The sequence below is a fragment of the Tinamus guttatus genome, unplaced genomic scaffold (assembly GCF_059628265.1).
Source record: "Tinamus guttatus ecotype Peru unplaced genomic scaffold, ASM5962826v1 Tinamus_guttatus_pri_ptg000276l, whole genome shotgun sequence".
Classification (NCBI taxonomy): Eukaryota; Metazoa; Chordata; class Aves; order Tinamiformes; family Tinamidae; genus Tinamus; species Tinamus guttatus.
Genome location: NW_028288810.1, coordinates 965,367 through 983,807, shown reverse-complemented (window position 1 = coordinate 983,807; position 18,441 = coordinate 965,367).

Sequence of the window (18,441 nt, the reverse complement as noted above, 5' to 3'; positions counted from 1 at the left end):
GATCTCTAGCTCAGCATCGTAGACCTCCCTGTGGCGGGTAGGGGCGGGGGGAGCGCAATGAGGCGGGTGCCTGCCTGGGGGCACAGGGTGCCCCGGGGCCTGTGCTGCAGAGTCTCTCACAGCTCCCTTGCACCCAGATCCTGCCAACTGTGCGTGCGAGGCGAGGGTGACAGAGAGAGCAAGGTGCTCCAGCTGGGGCTGGGCCTGTGCTCTGGGGCTGGGAGCAGCTCTCGATGTCCATTGCCAGGGCGGCCGCTGCCGGAGGCTCAAGCCATCGCGGTGCTCCTTCAGAAGATGGCGCTGCAGCGGGTTAAGTCAGAGAAGCAGAGGCTTCTCAACCTCCTGGAGATGCTGCAGGAGGAGTATGCAGAGCTGCAAGAAACCAACAGCAGGCTGAAGGAGCAGGGGGCCAGGTGGGGTGATGCCGATGTCGCTGTGCACAGGCGCGATGGGGGCTGGGAGATGTGCCGGCGACGAGTGCAGAAAGGCAGGCAGGTGGGTGGGAGGGCCTGCTGCCCAGGGCAGATATGATGGCGCCCCCTTTGCTGCAGGGCACAGAGGCGCAGGCGAGCCGTAGAGGAGCCGGAAGAGCTGCTGGAGGAGCTCGGGCTGCTGCGGGAGCGGCTGGAGCGGAGCCAGCAGGAGAGGAGCCGATGCAGGCAGCTGCTTCAGTTTGCGGTAGGCGTGGAGCAGAGCTGCTGCACTGGCTTGGGGCTGTTCCAGCCCCAGACGTGCTCTGGGCCTTCAGCGCCCTGTTCTGAAGCCTTGCTCTGGGCCTTCCCCCTGCAGAAGCAGGAGAAGCAGGACCTGCAGGAGGCGGTGCAGGAGCTGGGCAGGGAGAATTGTGCCCTTGCCCAAAAGATAAACGAAAACCACAATGAGCTCCAGCACCTGGAGCAGCTGCTGCCTGAGCTGAAGGTAAGCTGGCCTGGGGATGTGGGCCTGCCTGCAGGGGCCTTCAGAGCTAGGTGTCAGGAGGCAGGCCCGTGTGGGGATGGTGCCAGAGGGGGAGCTAGGTGCCCAGGGCTGTGGGGAGGGCACATGGTGCTGCTGCCAGGAGGAGATCTAACGGGAGACTCCCGATGCCCTGCTGGGTGTGTTCCTCTCCCTCTTTCACTCCCTCCTTCTCTCCTTTCTCTTGCTCTTGCTCTCCCTCTGCTTCTCTTCCTCTCTCTCCTTTTCCCTCTCCCTTTCCTCTCCTTTTCCCTCTTCCTCTGCCTCTCCCTTTCCTGTCTCTCTCTCCCTCTACCTCTCTCCTGCTCTTCTGCAGGAGGACTTGAAGACAGCTCAGGAGGAGAGCGCAAGGAGGCAGCAGGAGCTGGCCGAGGTACAGGGCAGAGGGAGAGCTGTTTAGGCAGTGGGCGCGGGCGGGTGTGAGCAGTGCACTCCCTTGGCCAGGCGTGGGCCTGCTGGGGGAAGGCCGTTGGCCCCCGAGGCCATGACTTGCCTGTGGCTGGCCTTGTGTGTCACCAGCCGTGCCTGTGCCCTGAAGCAGGGCAGCTGTGGGGGAACACAGCCTCGCTGAGGGGGGCTGAACACAGAGGGGGCTGCCCAGCTCCCTGCTCTGCCCCCTGCATTGGGTTTCCCGTGTGCTGCAGGAGAAAGAGCGCTCGGCCCAGCTGAAACAACAGCTGCATGAGGAGGAGGAGCAGACAAAGGTAGTGCTGTGAGGATGAGGGTGGAGGGCTGTGGGTGCTAACGAGCCGGGTGCTTTGGAGGAGGCTGCAGCAGGCGTACGGAGCGTGATCTTTCCCTCTCCCAGGAACTGCGTGCTGCAACTCGGCAGCTTGAAGAAGAAGTGGAGGAGCTACAGTTGGAAAACTCCTAGTGAGTGGAGCCCGGGGACGCTTCTTCCCACAGAGCTTTGCGGGGCCTCTGCACCACCCCTGGAGTCCCAGCAAATGCCAGTGCCGGTCCCGGGGAGGGGATGGGAGAGTTTGTGTTGCACGCCTCCAAACTGGAGAGCCCATGCGTGCCGGGGGACAGCAGTGTGTTGTGGAGGGGAGCTGCGGTGCTCCTGGAGGTAGCTCGTGGACTTACAAAGCCCTGTCGCCTGCAGCAAGCAGCACATGGAGCAGCAGCCTGAGCTGGAGGGATGTGTGCTGCCAGAGCTGCTGGAACGCCAGCTGGTAAGCAGGAGAGGCAGCTGCAAGGCCTGCAGTTGCCTTTGGAGTCTTGCTGGGGAGAGGGCAGCGTGCAGCCTCAGAACAAGAGTTGTGACTGGCTTTTGACCTGCAGGAAAAGGAGGAGCTCGCAAAGAGATCAAGCCGGATTGCGACATTTCTGCAGTGAGTTGCCCTCCATTCCCTGCTCCTCAAGTGTGACAAGTAGTGCCTGGGGGGGCAGATGGTGGGCTTCAGCGAGGGGACCCCTGCAGGCCAGCAGTGGGAGAGGGGCAGGAGAGGGTGGGATGCGTGAGCCCTGCCTCACCTCCTGTCCCTCCGCTGTCTCTCAGGAACTTCTTGGTCCTCTTGGTCACCTTACAATTCGTGTTTGGATTCCTGCTCGGCGCTGTGGTGCTCTACGCGTTCCACTATGACCAGCAGCTGCTGTACCGTGTGCTGCTGTGGCTGCTGCCCGATCAGACCTACGCGCGCCTGGCATACTTGCTGGCAGACAGCCTGACCCTGTGGTGTGATGGGCTGCTGCCCTCCTGACGCTCGTGCAGCAGCCTTGCGTCTCCATGGGGCTCCCGCAGGGACAGGGTGAAGGCTGAATAAGAGCATCTGGAGCCCATGTTGGGGTGGTCGAGTGTGCTTTGTGCGGACCTGGACGGAGGAGCTTGGAGGCCTGGGAGCGTGCGCTGGGGTTGGTGGGCGCTGGAGAGGGAGTGCAAGAGACCTGCTGGGAAGGGGTGAAAGCGATAGGAGCAACTGGGGCAAGAGCATTTGCCATGGCGGGTTGCCCCCATGGGTGTGAGCCGGGCCAGGCCTTGAGTGCTGGGGCCTGAGTTCCCTGCTAGCAGTTTGTGGGCAACAGGTGGGGCTGGGTGAGGGCAGCAGGAGAGCCCTCGCAGAAGTGCCTCCTGCCCAAGGGCAATGCTGAGTGCAGCTGCACACAAACACGTGCCTGCCAGAGGGGGAAGGCTGTGTGAGATGTCTTGCTGGCATGGCCTCCTAACAGCATAGGGAAGCCGTGCCCAAGGGGACTGGAGACAAGCTCTTGTGGAGGGGCCAGGCACTGTGTGCGTGTAACACGTGCGTGCCCTAAGTGCGCACAGGCACACATACATTGGCACAGTTATCCAAAGAAGGCTGCTTTGGCAAGAGCGAGCATGTTTTTTTTCCTGTTCAAGGGTCAGCTAGCAAGGTTGGCATATTTTGCCTTTCTAAGCTGGAAAGAGAAATAGAGAGCCTTTGTGCTAGCTTCCAGTGCCTGTGGCTTCTTCCGGAGCAAGAGGGACACCAAAGTGGGTGTATGGAAAGAGGTCCTTCTTGTTGTCTCTTCCATCCGTCGCCAGACTCGACTGCCAGCAGGCCTTGGCCTCCCTAGTTCCACCCTGCCTACTCAGACTACGCCCCTAGTTTCCTCCCAGGTGGCCTCTCCCTCTTGACATCTTTGGAGCACTTGTTGCTTCTGTGCAGGTCTTAACAGGAGCTCTCCTGCCTTTTTGGCTTGACTTCTTGTTCATTGGGATGTACCCTTGTTGAGCTTGGAGGAGGAGGGGCGTGGCCCCGAGCAAGGGTGCAGAGAGAAGAGGGCAGGGGCCATGCCCAGGAGGCAGCTCCATGTGAGCACTCAGTGAGCCAGCGCTGCGTGCCACACTCTCACGGCCCAGCACGCAGTGCAGGAGGAACTGTCTGGCGCTGAAACAAAAGGCATTGTGAGCAGAAATGGCACCGCCGCCCTGTGAGCACTGGGGACCCCTGGCAGCCTGTCCTGGCCCTCGACTATGAGATGTGGCACCACTGGCATCAGAGAGCGATGCCGGGAGGCGTGTCTGCTTAGAGGGTGTCAGCGGCAGCGGGGCAAGGAGGATGCAGCTGGCATGGGCTCCACGAGCTGCCTTCAGTCTCTTCCTTCCCATGGGTGGTGGCTCTACGTCCCTTTCTCTAGAGAGCCTGGGAGACCTCAGGGGCTCCCTGGGCATTTCCGCTGTCCCTGGGAAAAGGCAGAGGAAGGGAAGGAGTGAGAGGGGCCCTGAACGTGTTGCGCCGCCTTGCCTCAGGGGGCCTCCTCCTGCCAGGCAAGCTGTGAGGGGCAAGGAGAGGGCCCTGTAGCCCCACACAGGAATTGCTGTTGCAGTGCACACCTAAGCCGGGGGGTGGCTCCACAAGCTTCCAAGCCCAATGCAAGGAGCCTGCGGAAGTGTAAGTGGACATACCAGGCGGACAGGGCCCTGCAGGAAGGCAGCCCAGAGCTGCCCACACTGCTCAGAGATGCCCTGAGCACGGTACAGGCTGCAGGAGCCAGCAGATGTGAGGGACGCAGGTAGCCCCGCCTGGCCTTGCCCTCCCTGCTGGCTGCCCAAATCATCCCAGGTGGTCGCACACATACTTCCGGGGCTGTGCAAGGAGGATGGCTGCAAGAGAGCAGCAAGGTGACTCCTGTGGGGAACAGTGGCAGCGAGGGTCCAGCACAGGCCAGCACAGTGCAGTCGTGATGCCTGTCAGGGGCAAGGAAGCTCACCAAAGGCCCAACTAGCCGTGGTCCACCATGGGCAGAGGGCAGAGGAGGCTGAGGGAGGGCAGCACTGGTGCTTACACAGAGACACAGCACTGGTACTTGCCCATCCCACCCATCCACCCTCCTCGTGCACTGCTCAACCAGTCCCTGGTAACTGGGCACACACAGAAGGGCTCACGCTTGCTGCCGGGTGCACAGCAAGTTCACAGCAGTGCGTCCCGTCGCTAGGGAAGAGCTAGAGAAGAGCCCTGCTGCCACGTCCCAGCTTCCAGAGGGAGGCTGACTCACAGATTCACAATATTCTGACTTCACAAATTCACCCTTTGGTGTGAATTAGGGTCAAACAACACTCAAGGTCTGTGCATAAGCATCAACTTTATTAGAACAGATAGTCTGCAAAAACTGCTCCTCTAACAGTTAGGCTTGCCTAAGCTATGTGGCTTTGCGGGGAACCAAGTTGGGCCTTGTGCTACATTACTTAACAGCTTGAAGAGAAAGGAAGAGAGAGAAAGCCCAAGAGAGAGTGGGAGGAAAAAGAGAGAGGGAGATTTCCATCGCGTATGCAGGAGCTGCCGCCAGGCTTGGCCTTAGAGGGAACCCACCGAGGTTCCTCCATGCCTCTGCTTATTTTCTGCAGTTCCTGCACTTCTGAAACATTCTCTCAGCCTTGCCTCAGGAGTGGTTGAAAGGGGAGACTGGCCCTCTCCCTCGGCCTGCCTCAGGGGGCAGCGGGGAAGGGCATGCTGGGGGTGTGAAGGCAAGAAAAGCAGTCAGGCAGTTTAAATTGAGATGCACCAAGACATTGGAGAGGAGCACCAAGACGGTTTCACGGCATGGAGCGGGCAAGTGGGAGTCTCCCTTCCAGTTGGCTGCTGCCCGGGCAACTGCAGAAGGCCCTTGCTCTCACAGGCCGTGCTCTGGATCCTGGCCCATAGGCTCCAAGGTGCCCTTTGAGCAGCAGAGGCCCACTTGGGCGAGCTGCTCCTGTCTGGAAATGCCGCAGCCTGCTGGCCCCTGCGCAAGAGCTTGTCTCCCTCCCCTTCTGGCAGGAATTTGGCCAAGGTGGGTCAGGGAGGAAGCTCGCTGGCATCTGCAAACATGTGGCCCCTGGACAGGTAGGCAGAAGAGCTGCTGAGGCTAGGCTCCAGAGAAGAGCAGAGCTGCCAAACTCTTTGGCTGGAAAGCTCCCACAAAAGGGGGCAGCATCTTAGAGCAAAGCAGGGAGCTCCTGAGGATCCTTTCCTCCACACAAACATGTTTTCCTGTGGGCAAAAGCCCACTTCTTGCTTGGCTCTGCCTTTTGGGTTGCACTGGCAGGCAGAAGTGACATGGCCTGGGGCTTACTGTGAGCTGAGCTAGGGAAAGGTTTCCACGTCACCAAAGCAACTGTGGTAGCATTCTGCCATCACTGGACAGGTCAGGCAGGTGGAGCTTGAGCAGCCCCTGCTCCCTCCCCCAAGAGAAGGAAAGCAGGGGAAGGGAACAAAAGAAAGGCACCCGTACTTGGCATGTGGCCCTGCATTGCCCCCATGTGAAGGTGGGTCGTGTTCCAGTTGCAACACTGGAACATGGTCAGACATAGGAGGTGCTTGCCTAAAGCATCCAGTCTAGTGACACACGTATTTCCCAGCGCAAGTGTTGACTTGCATGCAGGATGACGCTTGTGCTCGCTGCCTTGGTGACACTTTGTTCCTGCTGGAGTAGGAAGGGCCAGGCAAGGGCCTTCTGCTGCTGTCCGCGCAGCTGCCACCTTGAAGAGAGGCTCCTGCCTGCCCGCTATGCGCCATGCAGCGCTGCTGGGGCTCCGCTCAAGTGTACTGGCTCTTTGCAATGCAAAGTTTCTTCTAAAGGGAATTCTTGACCAAAAAGTTGCTCGGTGTAGCCACGCGCTCAGCACACAGCTGCAGGGGCTGTGTGGGCCTTGGGCCATCCACTGAGCCAGCTCTGGCCAAGAGAAAATCCCCACCAAGGAGCCCTTTGGTTGCAACAGCTCAAGACCGCCTGTCTCCCACCATCTCCCATTCTGAAGCATTCTTGGGCTCCGCGCGTGTGTGCTGACTCTCCACAAGCTTGCAAAGAGCACTGCCGAAGCAAGGGAAAGCACTCAGAGAGTGACTGGCCAGAGAAAGTCAGTGGAGGACAAAGGTGTTAAGTGTTAGGGAAAGTCTTCAGCTCTAGCTTTCCGTGTTGTCCAAAAAGTACAACGCGCTTCCTTACACAATGATGTTCTTTGGATTACAGCTGCAGCTGGGGGCCTTCTCAGAGAGACACCCCATGGAAGTTCTTCTTTACACTTAAACCCCTGCAGGTTAAGTTCTTCGCCCAGTCTCCTCCCACTGCTTGTAGCAAGGACCAGCACGTGCCAGGCCATTGCCCACTAGTGGCCTCGGTGCAGTGGGCATGGTGCTCCAGGGAGACGTGCCCGACTGCTTTTCTTGCCTTCTCATCCCCAGAATGACTGCTGCCCCGAGAGGGGCAGCCGTTGAGGGCCCGTCTCCGCCAGCCCCCGCATGCAACTGCAGGGCTTTGCAAAGTATGCTTGCGGAGGAGCTGTGGGCCAAGCAAGCTCCCGGCCCACGGTGCACAACGAATCTGCCATCCGTTGCCCAAGGCCTCTGCCTGCCTGCCTGCGGGCACAGGGCACCTTTGGCCAGTGCTTACACGGGCCCTTTGTGACAGCCCTTGGCAGCGGCTCCCAGCTATTGTGACGCGCGGTACCGCTGCCTATATCCCCGGTGGCCGCGGTCTCCCCAGCTGGCTTGCGTGGGATCCTGCCAAGCGCGTGCGCGAGGCGTGGAGGATCGAGCAAGCGAGGTGCTGCGGCTGGTGCTGGGCACGTGCTCTGGGGCTGGTAGCAGCTCTCAGTGTCCACTGGCAAAGCCAGCGCTGTCTGTGTCTTTTCTTGCCCTGCCTCCCGGAGGCGGCTGGGCTGCTGTGAGGAGCGCTTGTAGCGCAAAGGTGAGCTGGCATGTGCGCTGCCGGAGCTGGATGTGGGCTAGGGTCATCGCTTTCTCAATGCTCCCCAGTGGCCTGTGTGTCTTTAGGTACAGCTCTTTGAGGCAAGGCTAGCTGGAGTCTTGCGCACAGGGCCTGCAGCATGAAGGGTGCCCCATGTGGAAGGAATTAGGCAGCTGCCACCCTCACCTGCTTTGGCTCAAGGCGCAGACTCCATCCACCTTGTTCCCCAATGAAACAGTGAACACTCCTCCAAATGTAAAACACACTTTAGAATGCCTGTTAGAGAGACAGCTGTAGCTGGCTGCCGCAAGGCGGAAGTCCCTGCTGCCTGGCTCCTACTCGAAGCCCATTTGCACTTCCCTGCCCTTCCGGGGCTGATGATCCCTCTTACCTAAGCCTGGCACTGCTCCCATTCATATGCTTGTGGACCACTGGTGCTCTGCCTTCCTGGCATGCTTTTCTTGAGGTTCTTTCTGCAAGAGCTCTCTATGTGCCACGGCTGCAGTAGTCCTCCTGTAAGAGCAGACTGCAGCTGGCCTTGGCTAATGTTGACAATGCCCTTAGCTGTGGCCCAAGGCTTCAAGTCCCTTGGTGCCTAGTGCTAAGTGTTAGTCCTCTTGTTCTTCCTTGTCTGCAGTCAGGGCTTTCTCCTGGGATCTCTAGCTCAGCATCGTAGACCTCCCTGTGGCGGGTAGGGCGGGGGGAGCGCAATGAGGCGGGTGCCTGCCTGGGGGCACAGGGTGCCCCGGGGCCTGTGCTGCAGAGTCTCTCACAGCTCCCTTGCACCCAGATCCTGCCAACTGTGCGTGCGAGGCGAGGGTGACAGAGAGAGCAAGGTGCTCCAGCTGGGGCTGGGCCTGTGCTCTGGGGCTGGGAGCAGCTCTCGATGTCCATTGCCAGGGCGGCCGCTGCCGGAGGCTCAAGCCATCGCGGTGCTCCTTCAGAAGATGGCGCTGCAGCGGGTTAAGTCAGAGAAGCAGAGGCTTCTCAACCTCCTGGAGATGCTGCAGGAGGAGTATGCAGAGCTGCAAGAAACCAACAGCAGGCTGAAGGAGCAGGGGGCCAGGTGGGGTGATGCCGATGTCGCTGTGCACAGGCGCGATGGGGGCTGGGAGATGTGCCGGCGACGAGTGCAGAAAGGCAGGCAGGTGGGTGGGAGGGCCTGCTGCCCAGGGCAGATATGATGGCGCCCCCTTTGCTGCAGGGCACAGAGGCGCAGGCGAGCCGTAGAGGAGCCGGAAGAGCTGCTGGAGGAGCTCGGGCTGCTGCGGGAGCGGCTGGAGCGGAGCCAGCAGGAGAGGAGCCGATGCAGGCAGCTGCTTCACTTTGCGGTAGGCGTGGAGCAGAGCTGCTGCACTGGCTTGGGGCTGTTCCAGCCCCAGACGTGCTCTGGGCCTTCAGCGCCCTGTTCTGAAGCCTTGCTCTGGGCCTTCCCCCTGCAGAAGCAGGAGAAGCAGGACCTGCAGGAGGCGGTGCAGGAGCTGGGCAGGGAGAATTGTGCCCTTGCCCAAAAGATAAACGAAAACCACAATGAGCTCCAGCACCTGGAGCAGCTGCTGCCTGAGCTGAAGGTAAGCTGGCCTGGGGATGTGGGCCTGCCTGCAGGGGCCTTCAGAGCTAGGTGTCAGGAGGCAGGCCCGTGTGGGGATGGTGCCAGAGGGGGAGCTAGGTGCCCAGGGCTGTGGGGAGGGCACATGGTGCTGCTGCCAGGAGGAGATCTAACGGGAGACTCCCGATGCCCTGCTGGGTGTGTTCCTCTCCCTCTTTCACTCCCTCCTTCTCTCCTTTCTCTTGCTCTTGCTCTCCCTCTGCTTCTCTTCCTCTCTCTCCTTTTCCCTCTCCCTTTCCTCTCCTTTTCCCTCTTCCTCTGCCTCTCCCTTTCCTGTCTCTCTCTCCCTCTACCTCTCTCCTGCTCTTCTGCAGGAGGACTTGAAGACAGCTCAGGAGGAGAGCGCAAGGAGGCAGCAGGAGCTGGCCGAGGTACAGGGCAGAGGGAGAGCTGTTTAGGCAGTGGGCGCGGGCGGGTGTGAGCAGTGCACTCCCTTGGCCAGGCGTGGGCCTGCTGGGGGAAGGCCGTTGGCCCCCGAGGCCATGACTTGCCTGTGGCTGGCCTTGTGTGTCACCAGCCGTGCCTGTGCCCTGAAGCAGGGCAGCTGTGGGGGAACACAGCCTCGCTGAGGGGGGCTGAACACAGAGGGGGCTGCCCAGCTCCCTGCTCTGCCCCCTGCATTGGGTTTCCCGTGTGCTGCAGGAGAAAGAGCGCTCGGCCCAGCTGAAACAACAGCTGCATGAGGAGGAGGAGCAGACAAAGGTAGTGCTGTGAGGATGAGGGTGGAGGGCTGTGGGTGCTAACGAGCCGGGTGCTTTGGAGGAGGCTGCAGCAGGCGTACGGAGCGTGATCTTTCCCTCTCCCAGGAACTGCGTGCTGCAACTCGGCAGCTTGAAGAAGAAGTGGAGGAGCTACAGTTGGAAAACTCCTAGTGAGTGGAGCCCGGGGACGCTTCTTCCCACAGAGCTTTGCGGGGCCTCTGCACCACCCCTGGAGTCCCAGCAAATGCCAGTGCCGGTCCCGGGGAGGGGATGGGAGAGTTTGTGTTGCACGCCTCCGAACTGGAGAGCCCATGCGTGCCGGGGGACAGCAGTGTGTTGTGGAGGGGAGCTGCGGTGCTCCTGGAGGTAGCTCGTGGACTTACAAAGCCCTGTCGCCTGCAGCAAGCAGCACATGGAGCAGCAGCCTGAGCTGGAGGGATGTGTGCTGCCAGAGCTGCTGGAACGCCAGCTGGTAAGCAGGAGAGGCAGCTGCAAGGCCTGCAGTTGCCTTTGGAGTCTTGCTGGGGAGAGGGCAGCGTGCAGCCTCAGAACAAGAGTTGTGACTGGCTTTTGACCTGCAGGAAAAGGAGGAGCTCGCAAAGAGATCAAGCCGGATTGCGACATTTCTGCAGTGAGTTGCCCTCCATTCCCTGCTCCTCAAGTGTGACAAGTAGTGCCTGGGGGGGCAGATGGTGGGCTTCAGCGAGGGGACCCCTGCAGGCCAGCAGTGGGAGAGGGGCAGGAGAGGGTGGGATGCGTGAGCCCTGCCTCACCTCCTGTCCCTCCGCTGTCTCTCAGGAACTTCTTGGTCCTCTTGGTCACCTTACAATTCGTGTTTGGATTCCTGCTCGGCGCTGTGGTGCTCTACGCGTTCCACTATGACCAGCAGCTGCTGTACCGTGTGCTGCTGTGGCTGCTGCCCGATCAGACCTACGCGCGCCTGGCATACTTGCTGGCAGACAGCCTGACCCTGTGGTGTGATGGGCTGCTGCCCTCCTGATGCTCGTGCAGCAGCCTTGCGTCTCCATGGGGCTCCCGCAGGGACAGGGTGAAGGCTGAATAAGAGCATCTGGAGCCCATGTTGGGGTGGTCGAGTGTGCTTTGTGCGGACCTGGACGGAGGAGCTTGGAGGCCTGGGAGCGTGCGCTGGGGTTGGTGGGCGCTGGAGAGGGAGTGCAAGAGACCTGCTGGGAAGGGGTGAAAGCGATAGGAGCAACTGGGGCAAGAGCATTTGCCATGGCGGGTTGCCCCCATGGGTGTGAGCCGGGCCAGGCCTTGAGTGCTGGGGCCTGAGTTCCCTGCTAGCAGTTTGTGGGCAACAGGTGGGGCTGGGTGAGGGCAGCAGGAGAGCCCTCGCAGAAGTGCCTCCTGCCCAAGGGCAATGCTGAGTGCAGCTGCACACAAACACGTGCCTGCCAGAGGGGGAAGGCTGTGTGAGATGTCTTGCTGGCATGGCCTCCTAACAGCATAGGGAAGCCGTGCCCAAGGGGACTGGAGACAAGCTCTTGTGGAGGGGCCAGGCACTGTGTGCGTGTAACACGTGCGTGCCCTAAGTGCGCACAGGCACACATACATTGGCACAGTTATCCAAAGAAGGCTGCTTTGGCAAGAGCGAGCATGTTTTTTTTCCTGTTCAAGGGTCAGCTAGCAAGGTTGGCATATTTTGCCTTTCTAAGCTGGAAAGAGAAATAGAGAGCCTTTGTGCTAGCTTCCAGTGCCTGTGGCTTCTTCCGGAGCAAGAGGGACACCAAAGTGGGTGTATGGAAAGAGGTCCTTCTTGTTGTCTCTTCCATCCGTCGCCAGACTCGACTGCCAGCAGGCCTTGGCCTCCCTAGTTCCACCCTGCCTACTCAGACTACGCCCCTAGTTTCCTCCCAGGTGGCCTCTCCCTCTTGACATCTTTGGAGCACTTGTTGCTTCTGTGCAGGTCTTAACAGGAGCTCTCCTGCCTTTTTGGCTTGACTTCTTGTTCATTGGGATGTACCCTTGTTGAGCTTGGAGGAGGAGGGGCGTGGCCCCGAGCAAGGGTGCAGAGAGAAGAGGGCAGGGGCCATGCCCAGGAGGCAGCTCCATGTGAGCACTCAGTGAGCCAGCGCTGCGTGCCACACTCTCACGGCCCAGCACGCAGTGCAGGAGGAACTGTCTGGCGCTGAAACAAAAGGCATTGTGAGCAGAAATGGCACCGCCGCCCTGTGAGCACTGGGGACCCCTGGCAGCCTGTCCTGGCCCTCGACTATGAGATGTGGCACCACTGGCATCAGAGAGCGATGCCGGGAGGCGTGTCTGCTTAGAGGGTGTCAGCGGCAGCGGGGCAAGGAGGATGCAGCTGGCATGGGCTCCACGAGCTGCCTTCAGTCTCTTCCTTCCCATGGGTGGTGGCTCTACGTCCCTTTCTCTAGAGAGCCTGGGAGACCTCAGGGGCTCCCTGGGCATTTCCGCTGTCCCTGGGAAAAGGCAGAGGAAGGGAAGGAGTGAGAGGGGCCCTGAACGTGTTGCGCCGCCTTGCCTCAGGGGGCCTCCTCCTGCCAGGCAAGCTGTGAGGGGCAAGGAGAGGGCCCTGTAGCCCCACACAGGAATTGCTGTTGCAGTGCACACCTAAGCCGGGGGGTGGCTCCACAAGCTTCCAAGCCCAATGCAAGGAGCCTGCGGAAGTGTAAGTGGACATACCAGGCGGACAGGGCCCTGCAGGAAGGCAGCCCAGAGCTGCCCACACTGCTCAGAGATGCCCTGAGCACGGTACAGGCTGCAGGAGCCAGCAGATGTGAGGGACGCAGGTAGCCCCGCCTGGCCTTGCCCTCCCTGCTGGCTGCCCAAATCATCCCAGGTGGTCGCACACATACTTCCGGGGCTGTGCAAGGAGGATGGCTGCAAGAGAGCAGCAAGGTGACTCCTGTGGGGAACAGTGGCAGCGAGGGTCCAGCACAGGCCAGCACAGTGCAGTCGTGATGCCTGTCAGGGGCAAGGAAGCTCACCAAAGGCCCAACTAGCCGTGGTCCACCATGGGCAGAGGGCAGAGGAGGCTGAGGGAGGGCAGCACTGGTGCTTACACAGAGACACAGCACTGGTACTTGCCCATCCCACCCATCCACCCTCCTCGTGCACTGCTCAACCAGTCCCTGGTAACTGGGCACACACAGAAGGGCTCACGCTTGCTGCCGGGTGCACAGCAAGTTCACAGCAGTGCGTCCCGTCGCTGGGGAAGAGCTAGAGAAGAGCCCTGCTGCCACGTCCCAGCTTCCAGAGGGAGGCTGACTCACAGATTCACAATATTCTGACTTCACAAATTCACCCTTTGGTGTGAATTAGGGTCAAACAACACTCAAGGTGTGTGCATAAGCATCAACTTTATTAGAACAGATAGTCTGCAAAAACTGCTCCTCTAACAGTTAGGCTTGCCTAAGCTATGTGGCTTTGCGGGGAACCAAGTTGGGCCTTGTGCTACATTACTTAACAGCTTGAAGAGAAAGGAAGAGAGAGAAAGCCCAAGAGAGAGTGGGAGGAAAAAGAGAGAGGGAGATTTCCATCGCGTATGCAGGAGCTGCCGCCAGGCTTGACCTTAGAGGGAACCCACCGAGGTTCCTCCATGCCTCTGCTTATTTTCTGCAGTTCCTGCACTTCTGAAACATTCTCTCAGCCTTGCCTCAGGAGTGGTTGAAAGGGGAGACTGGCCCTCTCCCTCGGCCTGCCTCAGGGGGCAGCGGGGAAGGGCATGCTGGGGGTGTGAAGGCAAGAAAAGCAGTCAGGCAGTTTAAATTGAGATGCACCAAGACATTGGAGAGGAGCACCAAGACGGTTTCACGGCATGGAGCGGGCAAGTGGGAGTCTCCCTTCCAGTTGGCTGCTGCCCGGGCAACTGCAGAAGGCCCTTGCTCTCACAGGCCGTGCTCTGGATCCTGGCCCATAGGCTCCAAGGTGCCCTTTGAGCAGCAGAGGCCCACTTGGGCGAGCTGCTCCTGTCTGGAAATGCCGCAGCCTGCTGGCCCCTGCGCAAGAGCTTGTCTCCCTCCCCTTCTGGCAGGAATTTGGCCAAGGTGGGTCAGGGAGGAAGCTCGCTGGCATCTGCAAACATGTGGCCCCTGGACAGGTAGGCAGAAGAGCTGCTGAGGCTAGGCTCCAGAGAAGAGCAGAGCTGCCAAACTCTTTGGCTGGAAAGCTCCCACAAAAGGGGGCAGCATCTTAGAGCAAAGCAGGGAGCTCCTGAGGATCCTTTCCTCCACACAAACATGTTTTCCTGTGGGCAAAAGCCCACTTCTTGCTTGGCTCTGCCTTTTGGGTTGCACTGGCAGGCAGAAGTGACATGGCCTGGGGCTTACTGTGAGCTGAGCTAGGGAAAGGTTTCCACGTCACCAAAGCAACTGTGGTAGCATTCTGCCATCACTGGACAGGTCAGGCAGGTGGAGCTTGAGCAGCCCCTGCTCCCTCCCCCAAGAGAAGGAAAGCAGGGGAAGGGAACAAAAGAAAGGCACCCGTACTTGGCATGTGGCCCTGCATTGCCCCCATGTGAAGGTGGGTCGTGTTCCAGTTGCAACACTGGAACATGGTCAGACATAGGAGGTGCTTGCCTAAAGCATCCAGTCTAGTGACACACGTATTTCCCAGCGCAAGTGTTGACTTGCATGCAGGATGACGCTTGTGCTCGCTGCCTTGGTGACACTTTGTTCCTGCTGGAGTAGGAAGGGCCAGGCAAGGGCCTTCTGCTGCTGTCCGCGCAGCTGCCACCTTGAAGAGAGGCTCCTGCCTGCCCGCTATGCGCCATGCAGCGCTGCTGGGGCTCCGCTCAAGTGTACTGGCTCTTTGCAATGCAAAGTTTCTTCTAAAGGGAATTCTTGACCAAAAAGTTGCTCGGTGTAGCCACGCGCTCAGCACACAGCTGCAGGGGCTGTGTGGGCCTTGGGCCATCCACTGAGCCAGCTCTGGCCAAGAGAAAATCCCCACCAAGGAGCCCTTTGGTTGCAACAGCTCAAGACCGCCTGTCTCCCACCATCTCCCATTCTGAAGCATTCTTGGGCTCCGCGCGTGTGTGCTGACTCTCCACAAGCTTGCAAAGAGCACTGCCGAAGCAAGGGAAAGCACTCAGAGAGTGACTGGCCAGAGAAAGTCAGTGGAGGACAAAGGTGTTAAGTGTTAGGGAAAGTCTTCAGCTCTAGCTTTCCGTGTTGTCCAAAAAGTACAACGCGCTTCCTTACACAATGATGTTCTTTGGATTACAGCTGCAGCTGGGGGCCTTCTCAGAGAGACACCCCATGGAAGTTCTTCTTTACACTTAAACCCCTGCAGGTTAAGTTCTTCGCCCAGTCTCCTCCCACTGCTTGTAGCAAGGACCAGCACGTGCCAGGCCATTGCCCACTAGTGGCCTCGGTGCAGTGGGCATGGTGCTCCAGGGAGACGTGCCCGACTGCTTTTCTTGCCTTCTCATCCCCAGAATGACTGCTGCCCCGAGAGGGGCAGCCGTTGAGGGCCCGTCTCCGCCAGCCCCCGCATGCAACTGCAGGGCTTTGCAAAGTATGCTTGCGGAGGAGCTGTGGGCCAAGCAAGCTCCCGGCCCACGGTGCACAACGAATCTGCCATCCGTTGCCCAAGGCCTCTGCCTGCCTGCCTGCGGGCACAGGGCACCTTTGGCCAGTGCTTACACGGGCCCTTTGTGACAGCCCTTGGCAGCGGCTCCCAGCTATTGTGACGCGCGGTACCGCTGCCTATATCCCCGGTGGCCGCGGTCTCCCCAGCTGGCTTGCGTGGGATCCTGCCAAGCGCGTGCGCGAGGCGTGGAGGATCGAGCAAGCGAGGTGCTGCGGCTGGTGCTGGGCACGTGCTCTGGGGCTGGTAGCAGCTCTCAGTGTCCACTGGCAAAGCCAGCGCTGTCTGTGTCTTTTCTTGCCCTGCCTCCCGGAGGCGGCTGGGCTGCTGTGAGGAGCGCTTGTAGCGCAAAGGTGAGCTGGCATGTGCGCTGCCGGAGCTGGATGTGGGCTAGGGTCATCGCTTTCTCAATGCTCCCCAGTGGCCTGTGTGTCTTTAGGTACAGCTCTTTGAGGCAAGGCTAGCTGGAGTCTTGCGCACAGGGCCTGCAGCATGAAGGGTGCCCCATGTGGAAGGAATTAGGCAGCTGCCACCCTCACCTGCTTTGGCTCAAGGCGCAGACTCCATCCACCTTGTTCCCCAATGAAACAGTGAACACTCCTCCAAATGTAAAACACACTTTAGAATGCCTGTTAGAGAGACAGGTGTAGCTGGCTGCCGCAAGGCGGAAGTCCCTGCTGCCTGGCTCCTACTCGAAGCCCATTTGCACTTCCCTGCCCTTCCGGGGCTGATGATCCCTCTTACCTAAGCCTGGCACTGCTCCCATTCATATGCTTGTGGACCACTGGTGCTCTGCCTTCCTGGCATGCTTTTCTTGAGGTTCTTTCTGCAAGAGCTCTCTATCTGCCACGGCTGCAGTAGTCCTCCTGTAAGAGCAGACTGCAGCTGGCCTTGGCTAATGTTGACAATGCCCTTAGCTGTGGCCCAAGGCTTCAAGTCCCTTGGTGCCTAGTGCTAAGTGTTAGTCCTCTTGTTCTTCCTTGTCTGCAGTCAGGGCTTTCTCCTGGGATCTCTAGCTCAGCATCGTAGACCTCCCTGTGGCGGGTAGGGGCGGGGGGAGCGCAATGAGGCGGGTGCCTGCCTGGGGGCACAGGGTGCCCCGGGGCCTGTGCTGCAGAGTCTCTCACAGCTCCCTTGCACCCAGATCCTGCCAACTGTGCGTGCGAGGCGAGGGTGACAGAGAGAGCAAGGTGCTCCAGCTGGGGCTGGGCCTGTGCTCTGGGGCTGGGAGCAGCTCTCGATGTCCATTGCCAGGGCGGCCGCTGCCGGAGGCTCAAGCCATCGCGGTGCTCCTTCAGAAGATGGCGCTGCAGCGGGTTAAGTCAGAGAAGCAGAGGCTTCTCAACCTCCTGGAGATGCTGCAGGAGGAGTATGCAGAGCTGCAAGAAACCAACAGCAGGCTGAAGGAGCAGGGGGCCAGGTGGGGTGATGCCGATGTCGCTGTGCACAGGCGCGATGGGGGCTGGGAGATGTGCCGGCGACGAGTGCAGAAAGGCAGGCAGGTGGGTGGGAGGGCCTGCTGCCCAGGGCAGATATGATGGCGCCCCCTTTGCTGCAGGGCACAGAGGCGCAGGCGAGCCGTAGAGGAGCCGGAAGAGCTGCTGGAGGAGCTCGGGCTGCTGCGGGAGCGGCTGGAGCGGAGCCAGCAGGAGAGGAGCCGATGCAGGCAGCTGCTTCACTTTGCGGTAGGCGTGGAGCAGAGCTGCTGCACTGGCTTGGGGCTGTTCCAGCCCCAGACGTGCTCTGGGCCTTCAGCGCCCTGTTCTGAAGCCTTGCTCTGGGCCTTCCCCCTGCAGAAGCAGGAGAAGCAGGACCTGCAGGAGGCGGTGCAGGAGCTGGGCAGGGAGAATTGTGCCCTTGCCCAAAAGATAAACGAAAACCACAATGAGCTCCAGCACCTGGAGCAGCTGCTGCCTGAGCTGAAGGTAAGCTGGCCTGGGGATGTGGGCCTGCCTGCAGGGGCCTTCAGAGCTAGGTGTCAGGAGGCAGGCCCGTGTGGGGATGGTGCCAGAGGGGGAGCTAGGTGCCCAGGGCTGTGGGGAGGGCACATGGTGCTGCTGCCAGGAGGAGATCTAACGGGAGACTCCCGATGCCCTGCTGGGTGTGTTCCTCTCCCTCTTTCACTCCCTCCTTCTCTCCTTTCTCTTGCTCTTGCTCTCCCTCTGCTTCTCTTCCTCTCTCTCCTTTTCCCTCTCCCTTTCCTCTCCTTTTCCCTCTTCCTCTGCCTCTCCCTTTCCTGTCTCTCTCTCCCTCTACCTCTCTCTTGCTCTTCTGCAGGAGGACTTGAAGACAGCTCAGGAGGAGAGCGCAAGGAGGCAGCAGGAGCTGGCCGAGGTACAGGGCAGAGGGAGAGCTGTTTAGGCAGTGGGCGCGGGCGGGTGTGAGCAGTGCACTCCCTTGGCCAGGCGTGGGCCTGCTGGGGGAAGGCCGTTGGCCCCCGAGGCCATGACTTGCCTGTGGCTGGCCTTGTGTGTCACCAGCCGTGCCTGTGCCCTGAAGCAGGGCAGCTGTGGGGGAACACAGCCTCGCTGAGGGGGGTTGAACACAGAGGGGGCTGCCCAGCTCCCTGCATTGGGTTTCCCGTGTGCTGCAGGAGAAAGAGCGCTCGGCCCAGCTGAAACAACAGCTGCATGAGGAGGAGGAGCAGACAAAGGTAGTGCTGTGAGGATGAGGGTGGAGGGCTGTGGGTGCTAACCAGCCGGGTGCTTTGGAGGAGGCTGCAGCAGGCGCACGGAGCATGATCTTTCCCTCTCCCAGGAACTGCGTGCTGCAACTCGGCAGCTTGAAGAAGAAGTGGAGGAGCTACAGTTGGAAAACTCCTAGTGAGTGGAGCCCGGGGACGCTTCTTCCCACAGAGCTTTGCGGGGCCTCTGCACCACCCCTGGAGTCCCAGCAAATGCCAGTGCCGGTCCCGGGGAGGGGATGGGAGAGTTTGTGTTGCACGCCTCCGAACTGGAGAGCCCATGCGTGCCG